Source organism: Apium graveolens, chromosome 7 (assembly GCF_009905375.1).
Source record: "Apium graveolens cultivar Ventura chromosome 7, ASM990537v1, whole genome shotgun sequence".
NCBI lineage: Eukaryota > Viridiplantae > Streptophyta > Magnoliopsida > Apiales > Apiaceae > Apium > Apium graveolens.
In genome coordinates, this window is record NC_133653.1 from 92,384,187 (window position 1) to 92,395,566 (window position 11,380).

Genomic DNA, 11,380 nt, shown 5'->3' on the forward strand with positions numbered 1-11,380 from the left:
CAGTAAAAAGCATAATTCAGTTTCTACTTCTACACCTGAAGCTGAATATATTGCTGTTGGGAGTTGCTGTGCACAGATTTTATGGATGAAAAATCAATTGCTAGACTATGGTTTGCAAGTTGAAAGGATTCCCATTTTCTGTGATAACACAAGTGCAATTGCCATCACTGAAAATCCAGTACAACATTCAAGGACAAAGCATATAGACATCAAGTACCACTTCATAAGGGAACATGTAATAAATGGTACTGTGGAACTACATTTTGTTCCAAGTGAGAAGCAGCTTGCAAATATCTTTACCAAGCCACTGGATGAATCCACCTTTTCAAGGTTGGTAAGTGAGTTAGGTATGCTTAATTATTCTTAAATCTATATGAGTTAATTTGCAAGTTAAAATGCAGCCAAATTTAATTGATTTTTCAGTTTAGGATGAAATTTTGGCTAAGTCAAAATTTACATCCCGGCGGATGATCTTTATCCATCAAATTTGATCATCCGTCGGTATACAATTTGCTAATAAAAATCAATTATTTTTCTGGAATATTTTATGACTCGACGGATAACAGTTTATCCTCATCCTTTGAATTGTCTTAATCTTAGTCGTTAATTTCCTGAACATTATCCATCGAGTATACTTACAGTTTGTAAGCATAACATGACGGATAATGGGTGGAATTTTTTACAGTTTATTTTTAAACGGCTATTTTACTTTATTATTTTTAACAGTTATTTTTGAGATAGTATAAAAGCTTATTTCATTTTAATCGCTTTTCTTTTATCATTCTCAATTCAACTGCTCTAATTTTATTCTCTCTCAAAGCACTTACTCTCTTTCTCTTCAAGCTCTTATTCTCTAACAATGGCACCTGTTGTAAAGATTATGTCTCAAACTGGGTTCATTTATGAGAAGAACAATTTCACTGCACTAGTGAACAAGGGTATCTGGTGACTATCTCAAGATGAGGGACTTTGTGAAGAATTGCAAGCTCAACTATGCCATGCTGGAATCACCCACAATATTCTGTGAAGTTGTTAAAGAGATTTGGACCAATGCTACCTACAACTCAACGGATAAGACAATCACACTCACCATTAAAGGTATAGAGTTATGTATCAATAGTGATATTATAAAAGCATGTTTCAAGATTCCTGATAACACTGTGACCTCACCACACACTGACACTGATATAATTAATATGCTTAATTCCATGAACTATGCTCTTTTTACTTTTAAGTTAAGTGACATTAGGAGAATGGGTCTTAGGAAAGAATAGAGTTTTATGTGTGAAGTTGTGACAAAGGTCTTTTCAGGTAAAGTCAGTAATTTTGATTAAGTCAATATCTCAATGCTTAACATGCTCTACATGCTAGTTACAGATAAATTCTATAATTTCAGTGACCTTGTCTTGTTTGAGTTAGGTTTTAAATTAGGAGAGTTAAATAAAAGAGGTAAAAATGTGTATTATGCTAGATTCATTATGATGTTAGCTAACTAACTCTGTGAAGAGATTGTGCTTGAGAACCCAGACAACAAATTAGATTGTTGGGTTCAAGAGAGAAGGCTCATTGCAGATTTTAACAGGGCCAATCATCACAAGGATGTGCCATTGTTATATTTTCATGTAATGCAAGCACCTGAGGTAAGTGAGGTAAGTTCATCTATCCCTACCACTATTCCAACCTCACTAATTTCTTTGAGTTCTAGTGTGACTATGGCAACTGTGTCAATGACCAAACAGTTGCCTACCCAACTACCAAAACTGCAAAAATTTTCAAACCCAAATCAAAGAAAGCCCCCTCTGGTATCTCCCAAAAGATGCCATTTGAAAAATCCACTAAAACCAAATAGGGGAGTGTGAAGGAGGGCAAGATAGGTGAGGGAAGGGGTAAACATAAAAGAAACCCCAAGAATAACGTTGGAGAGTTGAGTGGATCCCAGCCTAGCCACACTGCAGTTTCCCAACAAACTGCAGTGCTTAAAAAGGATAAAAACTCATTTCTAACTGCATCCTCCCAAAAGGATGTAGTTACTGAACAAAGCTCTCAACCAAGAGCACAGGCCAAGAGGGTTAGGGACACAAGCTCACCCCAAACTTATGCTAGAAAGAAGAAATCTAAAACCCTTGGGGATGCACAGGGTACACACACTGTGCAAACTGGTGCTAAAGACACAGTCACTGCACCTTCACAAATTCAGTTTGATGTGGCTCCAATAAATATGGAGTCACAGCAAAAATCTCTAGTCATAGAAGCACCTCAAACACCAAATTCACCAATAAATTCTCTGGATGTGGATATGATAAACACATCAATTCCTGATTCCCCTTCTTTAACTCTGTTGGGGAAGCCAAAATCTAGTGCAAGTGAGCATCATCTTTTAGATGATTTGTTGGATCACTTGCCAATTCTTTCAGGAACTTTTGTATCATCTGTTCCCAAAATATCTTCAATCAGCACAGAGTCAACAATAGTTTCTTTTCCTAGTTCATTCATCTTTACTCTCTCGATGGATATTGCTCATCCGTCGAGTAGTGATTGTATCCCGACGGATAAGCTTAACAGCAGTTATCCATCGGATAGCAAAACCACTCACTCGATGGATATCACTCATCCGTTGCGTATCTCTGCACAGCTTCAAACTTCATTTATTTCAAGTGCAGAAGATTTAGTGCTTGTACAATCACTCTAAGGATTGAGAGAGAAGAGTGTTTTAAGTGAGAGTCTGGGTTGCTCCCAGGAAAAAGGAGAGGAAATGAGTGAAACTATGCAATCCATTTCTTCAGGATTGGAAAAAGAAAGTGAGTAGATTCCCACCTTAGATGGTGAAGGTGAGGGTGTGAGGGTGGGGAGCCAGGGTGAGACCCTGATACAACAAAAGAGAGAAAATGAGAGAAATGCAGGTACTGGAGCTATAAGGATGGATGTCATTGCTAGTGAGTTAATGAATGTCCAGGATGCAGACAGGGAGGGACTATCTCAGCATCCTAAAGCTGTTATAGATTCCACCTTCCTTGATGCTGAGGCATTTACTCACCTAGTTCCAACTTATCAACTTCTAGCTGAAAAGGGCAATGACAATGCAGAAAGGATGCTGAATTTGGTGCATACCACACAGTCTATGATGAGACCTAAGGATGCCATCACAGCTTTGCCTTTTACAGCTAGTTATGTGGACTATGAGACTGGTGGTTCAGTTGATTTCTTTGGTGATGAGAGTGGGGATAGTGAAGATGAGACAATGGACATAGGGGGAGAAGTAGGCTCAAGTTCAATATCAGGTATGCCATCATGGGAATTTTCAAAGCACTGTGATGAGCACTACTTTAAGACAACCCTGATCCAGCTAATCAATCAGACAAACACTGCTCTTCAAACCACTACTAATGCCAGCACCAAGAAGCTCATTCAGGCACATCTAGCCTCCCTGCAACTTCAACAACTCCAAGGCTTCCAACATGCTAGGGATGTAAACACCATGAAGGGTGATATTGAGGAGATGAAGAAGGCCATTTCAGAAAAGATAGATTCTAAACTTCCAGAAGCTACAATGCTAGACATCAAGAGGCAATTATGGAAAAAATATGATCTTGCAACCAAGATTGATGCCTTTGACACAAGAATGTCAGCCATGGAAGCATCTTTAACAGCCATTCATCTTCATCAAGCCCAACAGACAAATCTACTTCAAAAACTGGTGGCTGCTCAAACCCCCTACTCACCTCAACTTGATGATAACAAAAAGGGGGAGAAAGGACCAAGTGAGGGGGAGAGACCAAGTGAGGGGGAGAGGCTTCAAATTCAGATCATCAAAGTAATTGTGCCTTAAATTACTATCTCAAAGCCATCAGTTACAGACAGTATAGATTTGATCAATGCAGCAGTAGCCAACATAAGAGCAGCTGATAAGGAGAAGTTGAGTTTAGTCAACTGGGAGAAGATTGATGAGGAAATACAAAAGAAGTTTAAACTTGTCAAGGAGCTAGTTAAGTCAGCCATCCATCACTCTCAAGTCAAGCAAATTAGTGTGAATGAGATGAGCATGAACTATCTGGAAAGGGGACAGCCATCCTGCATCAAATCTCCAAAGGCTGAAACAATTCTGAAACCAAGGGTAAACTACTCAAAATCATCATTGAAGAACCCTTTGGATACTGTGTATAAGACACCTAAGCCTGATGAAAAGAAGCTTATATCAAGATCAATTGCTTTCTACAAAGATCCAGCTGATTCAGCTTCTAAAAGGAAAATTGCTAAAATTTTCAGGAATGGGAAAGAAATTTGTGTGGTAGCTGGACATCCTCAATTTGCTCAAGTAAAGAGAGAAGAAAAGGCTAGATCGAAGCAGGAAAAGAAGCAAGCTTCTCTGGATGCTAAAAAGACTAAACAAAAGAAAGAGCAAATTATTATCTTAGCCAAGCTACATGCTGTAAATTCGTCACAACAAAATCCTGCTCAGCCATCTGAAGTTATTGAATCAAAGAAGCAAGTTGAGCAACAGAAGAAATCTCCAAGAATCAAGGAATTGGCTAAAAGAACTAAAAGGAAACTGGACATTGTTTATAAGGAATTGGAGAATCAGTTTCCCAAGGAATCCACTCCAACTACAACTCAAGCATCAAAACCCTCTGTGGTATTTGAAGATATCAAAGTGGTGGATCCTTACAGGAACATCCATGGTGAACCTATAGTGCCTAAGGATGAACCAGTAGAATGGGAGAACATACCAATTCCTGACTTCTATTTGCCAATCCTTAACAAGCCAAAGAGAACAAAGTCAAGAGCAATCAAGAAAGTGAAGCTGTCTCTTCTCAAATCCAAATCAGTAGTCAAAGCTCAATCTAAAGTCAATAGGGGAGATTACATGTACTTGTGTGACATCAAAGAATTTTCTGATCTAAACCTCTATCTAGATGAACTAGATGAAGTGAGAGGAATTGATGCATACAGAAACCTACCTGAAAGGTTAGTGTTCAAGTACAAAGGAGGAAAGGAGATTCAGTGGCCACTTCATAGGATCCTTCAAGAAAGCCAAGTTGTACTGATTAAAGTTTATTCATCCTTCAAGAAGAATTTTGGGTTCAATATTACTGCAAGAAGATTGGTACTGAAGAAGATTGAAGAGCTAAGGAGTGTTAGAGCTAAAGATGCACTCCCAAAGACTCTAATCATCCCTTACACAGGGAGAAGAGTGCACCTATGGCCCTACTGGCTGATGGAGTTCATGGATGAAAAAGGAGTGAGAAGATTTTTCAGATTAGAAGACCAATTGAGCATCTCTAGCAATGAGACTCATTTGGAAATGCAAGGAAAGCTAAATCTCTCAGAATCTGATGAACTGGAATTCCACAGGCAGCTCCAAAATCAGATTGAGGAAAACAACAGAAAGCTTGAAAAGAGATCCAGACCTTCAAGGAACTAGATAAATCTACTCAGGCTAGAGGAGCAACTTGAAAATGACTGTGAGCAAAACTTTGTACATTTTGTTAATTGAAGCACTTTTCAGTATTATCTATTGTCTTTTAAAAATTATATTTTTTAAGGTATTTTATTATCATCAAGTATCTCTTAATTTATGGCTACAATTCCAGTAGACATAAATTGGGGGAGATTGTTGTGTATATGTTGTGTACTTGATGATTTCATGAACAAAACACCTTGGTAGATTTTACTTAGTGAAATAATGTAGCACTCGAAGGATAAGGTTTATAGTCCCGACGGATGACTCAATATAGTCCTGACGGATGATGACTTATTATCCATCGAGTGAGTAGCTTATGTAACAATAAGTTTGTAGCACATTTCTGCATACACCTTTGTATAGATTCTGTAGTAGCATATAAGTCATGTTGACTTTAACTAGATATGCAGAATAGGTTGATTAATTGTACATAGATGATGTCTTGTAATTCTACATAAATAAAATGAAGTCAAGTGCCAAACAGCTATCGACGGATGATTAACAAAGCCATCGACGGATGATCAATATAGCAGTTGACGGATGATCAACAAAGCCATCAACGGATGATCATAAACTCGACGGATGATCATGTACTCAATGGATAAAGAATTCAAAAATCTATTGACAGTGACAACACAGTCACATGCATCGAGTGTATGCAAATGGAATGTGGTAGCCTATTCAACTGGGTTTTCGAGAACAAAGAAGCATTACCATTTCCATGCTATTATGAAGATATTCAAAGATGCTGGAATAGAGTAATGAAGCAGCATTATGATAGACTAGGTAGTTTTTGTTTTATTATCCTGTCTCATTACTTTGTAATCTTGGTGATATGTAAACCAAGAAGTAATAACTAAGGAATTAATCTAAAATACAAGAAGAGAAACATTTGTAAGCAGAATTCTTAGCATTTCTCTGTATTCTTAGTTGGTCAATATTTGTAAGCAGCTGTGAGCATTTTGCACACAGAGTTCTCTCAATATATATTCTATATCTCTGGTGGAATCATTCAAATCCACCAGAAAGTTTTTAAAGACTCTTGTTTTTAATTACTTGTGTTATTTAAGTAACTATTCTGTATTGTGGTAATCAATTCACACTTATATATATATTCTAGTTAGAACATTTTTATTTCAAGAAAAAGTTTCAAGAATTCCATTTAACCCCCCTTCTGTAATTCTTGTTATATTGTTAAGGGACTAACAAAGCTCACAGACACTAGTGATTTGATTAACTCCATAATTGGCCAAAGTGTCCACCTTCATCGTCAAAGTCTTAAGTTGGGCAACTATAGCAGTTGTTGTGTCCAACTCCAGAATTCCTACTACTTTTCCCTGAGTCAGTCTCTGAGAAGGATTCTGGTATTCATTAGCAGCCATCAGTTCAATCAATTCATAAGCTTCATTGTAGCTCTTAGTCCACAAGGCTCATCCTGATGCTGCATCGAGCATGGGTCTAGAAGTAGCACCCAATCCATTGTAGAAACAGTTTATAATCATCTAATCAGGCATGTCATGGTGTGGGAACTTCCTTAGCATCTCCTTATATCGATCCCAAGCCTCACACAGAGATTCTCCAGTTTGCTGAGCAAACTAAGAGCATTCCTGATTGTAGCAGTCTTCGCCATAGGGAAATATTTAGTGAGAAACTTTTGAGCAAGATCCTCCCATGTCATGATAGACCCTGCTGGTAGAGAATGTAACCAGCACTTTTCTTTATCCCTCAGAGAGAATGGGAAGAGTCGCAGCTTGATAGCATCTTCAGTCACACCATTGAACTTGAAAGTGTCATAGATCTCGATGAAATCCCTGATGTGCATGTTGGGGTCTTCTGTAGGAGAACCCCCAAACTGAACTGAGTTCTGTATCATCTGAATCGTGCTTGACTTGATATTAAAAGTGTTAGCCGAGATGGCTGGTCTGATGATGCTCGACTGAATGTCATTAATCTTAGGCTGAGAATAGTCCATCAGAGCCTTAGGAATTTCTGCTTGATCTCCCATTACTATTAAAACTGGTTCCTCGAATTTCTCTTCTTCTGCTACTTTCTCTTCGTCCTCAAAAACTTCCCTTCGAACCACTACAACTTCTTCCTCGGCTTTATCCAAAGTTCTCTTATGAGACTGCGAACGCGTATGCATACACGCTCGCTAGAGTACCTGAAATAAGACAAGGAAACAGAAAAGTAACAATGTTCGAGTCAATGAACTTTAACAACCACTGATGACAAACACATAAACTAAAAATTAACACCGAGTCCCCGGTAGTGGCGCCAAAAACTTGTTAGTCGCTAAACACGCGCTAAATTACACACAAGTATACGCGTTCGCAAGTAGTATAAGATATAAATCAGATTCGTTCCCATAGAGACTTGGTTTAGGTTAACCTTGTAATTTATGCACCTATGCAACAATGATATGGCTATTATTCAATGCTAAGACGAATAACAAATTGAGTTTTGATTATACTATGATTAACTAATGAGAATTATACTAAAGAACATTAACTAAAGAGAGTAACGAGAGTTGAATAATATATAACACAAACATGGGATTCTAACTTCATTAAATACTTCATTCATTGGCCTTTTCATTCTTAACCTTAGCATGTAATGGTGATGACACTAATCAGATAACACGAAACTGATAAACGCCAACTTTCGTTGCATGAATACCATACTACCAGACATCCACAAAAGAGATAGAAGCTGAATAGACACCAATTATATTGAGACCCTATATATCTATAGAATATGACAATATAACGGTTTAATGCAAAAGTTATCTATCTTGATTACATAGGGCAATTAAGATGGTTAAAATTACCTACGAATTATGCATAACAAATAAACATGAACCTATGCTAGCATGACAAGTTCTAAGTCCTTCAATTTACTTTCGCTTCATTAAGAATTAACACACTATCTTATAAGTTTGTGACGCTTAAAGAAGAATAAGCACAACCAAAACTAGGCTATCATAAAATCACCACACACTAAGGCATCAAAACAAATCAACTAAAGAAATCCATAAATAAATCCGCTAGAACCCCACGATAACGATTAGCCCATAATCGGACTCATTATCAACGTGGGTTCCAATGAAAGCATGGTATAATAAACGTAGTCTTTATAAACGAATAATAAAAAAAGTATAACACGAGAGTATAGGTTCAAGAATAAGAAAATTAGCATCCACGTTACAACTTAAACAAAGAATCACAAGTTAAAACAAGGTCTCTTCGCCTTAGTTGAATTCTGCTAAAACGGCCTTCTTTACTCCTTCTCCTTGCTCTTTGATGTGTCTCTCTCTGAAAAATGTCTTTTATTTATATATATATATATATAGCTGCAGAATTGGCCAGGGCTTCAAACTCTCAAAATCCTAGTAGAAACAGAATTCTGCTACTCCAACCTGGCGCGGGCGCGCTGAGTTTCTGCTCTTTGGGCGCGGCCGCACGCTTGACCAGCGCGGGCGCGCCGTCCTCCCGAATAAAATTCTAAATTCTTTTCTTCTCATTGCTAATTTGAGCCGCTCTTTTCACGAGCTTTTATTCCAACACCTTCCTAACACCAAATTAGCACCAAAATAATGCTAATTCACCTGATTACCTGGATAATGCCTGAAAATACAAAAACACTAGAAAAAACATTAAAACACCAACAGTTTGAGTACAATTACATCAATTCAAAGCTTTACGGAGCGTAATAAAGTGTCATAAATGCCACTCAACATACCCCAAACTTGAATCAATGCTTGTCCTCAAGTATAAACAGACTCAAAGAACAAGAAATAAAAATGCATGAATGCAACTAAATGAATGCAACGATCCCCATAGAATAACCAAACCAATCAACAAGAAATATCTCAACAACTGCAGTTATTCGCATAAAGATCAGTCAAACCCCATAAATCAATCTATAAACCAGAGACGTGTGTGTGTGTGTGTGTGTGCAAATGCTTACGGATATACTATCACAACTAGATCAATAATCATGACTCGCTACTCATCAAAGCAATCGCAAGGTTATAAATAGAATAAAAGCTAGACTCAAAATAACTTATAACACTTCAATTCTTATTTTGGAGTTTTACATGGATTCACGCTTTTATTCACACAAAACAACACAAATATGCTTATTTGATCGTGCAATGAGTGAGGTCCACAAAAGACTTATACAATAGTACCCATATAGCGAGCATTAGATTAGCGGATCCCAGACTATGAAAAGCCTTAGGTCACTAGGAACAAAGTCCCCTAAGAACTTAATAACTGGAGTACTAAAGAGCCCACTCGTGATCAATTATACATAACACTTAAATATTTAATCTTTTCTTTTTTCCTCTTTTTTTTCTTTTTTTCTAATTTCTGAACGAGTGTGTTTCGCTCCATCTCGCTCAACCCTAGACTACTCATATAAATATGAGACGCCTACTAGCCATTTGACACCTAGCCACAATAACTAGCAATGAAATCCAATTTTCTCCAATTTTTAAATATCCATATCTTTTATTATTAAGAGAATATCCTAAATTCTAAATATAAACAAGCGATTAAACCTCGAAAAACAAACAAACCATGACCATGAACTAGTACTTTAGCAACCTATAAGACTTAGTGAAATACAATTGTCTCTAGCATGCAAATCAATTCAATAAGATTTAACATCACTAAATACGACTTCACTACACTAGCATCAATATCACAGGACAACCAGAAAAATCATCTACGGGATCATGTTATTATGCAAATGCATGAAACTACATGAACAAACTAACATAAAAACTCCCAAAAATAAAAATAAACTATATGGAAAAATATGCAACTATATGTACTAAACTATCATATATATGCAACTATATCTGACTCACATAAAACATATTCCTTCAAGTACTACCTCCAAACTTAAAATATTCACTGTCCTCAGTGAAGGTAATACCAAGAAATCAGGCGTACTAATCCGAATCAGGATTATCACCCACAACGGGCGGAGTGTCGGACATATCTGGAAGTGGATACACGGAATCCTCACCAAATACTGGCCACTGGATGTCAACACCGGTGGCTCTGAATGCAGTCCCAAGTGCCTGGGTGAGATCACGTGCAAACCGACTATGGATGTCGTGCATCGCATCCATCCTCCTCGCTAGACGCCTATACTGCGTCGTACTTAAACCAGCTCCAACCTCTGCTCCTGCTTCCTCCTGCTGTGAAGGGCCAGCCTCCTCTCCTAACTGAGCTCTCCAAGCTGCTTGACGGGCCTGCGAAGAACCTCCCGCAAAAGCCTGATCTGCTGGTCTACCACCTGGCAGATGATCATATAAATAACCAAGCCCCTTAGGATCGGTCTTCCCTCCATACCACTCCTGCATACTCAACAGCGTAGAAATGTCGATAGAAGCATTGGGAAGCTGCAACTGCTCATGTGCTGGCCAATGAACACCAACTTCCACACACAACTTCGTCACAACGGACGCATAGGGTACAGAACCCCTAGTACCTCCCCTCAAGAACCTCAAAATCCCCTGATATATAACCATCCCCAAATCAATATAATCGCCCTGAAGAATATCCCAAAGCAGACGAGCACACTCCACAGTAGTCTCATGCACATGTGATGATGACATGATGTTAGCACAAATAAACGAGTTTCAAGCCCGTGTAAACTTGTTCATGCACGACGCAGGGAACGTGGAGTAATCAGTTGTACCCCTCTTGAACTTCCAGTGAGTCTCGGGCACACAAAGAGTAGCAACGATCAGATCCAAGTTAAAGTCCTCTGGAGTCTTATCGTTCCAAGTGCCCTGACCGGGATTCCTCGCAGGCTGCTCAATCACCCACCTAATCACATCAGCACTATTCTTCCCCGCCTTTGCATTAGCATAGAACTCTCGAACAATACTCATGGGCACAGAAGCGG

General features: G+C 38.3%; 1 non-coding gene across 1 annotated transcript; it reads left to right on the forward strand.

Moving 5' to 3' along the window:
- The first annotated feature begins 6,970 nt into the window (after positions 1-6,970).
- On the forward strand, positions 6,971-7,073 carry LOC141676165 (small nucleolar RNA R71). Its single transcript, XR_012556770.1, has one exon. It is a non-coding gene; the product is annotated as a small nucleolar RNA R71 (small nucleolar RNA).
- Positions 7,074-11,380: the final 4,307 nt, after the last annotated feature.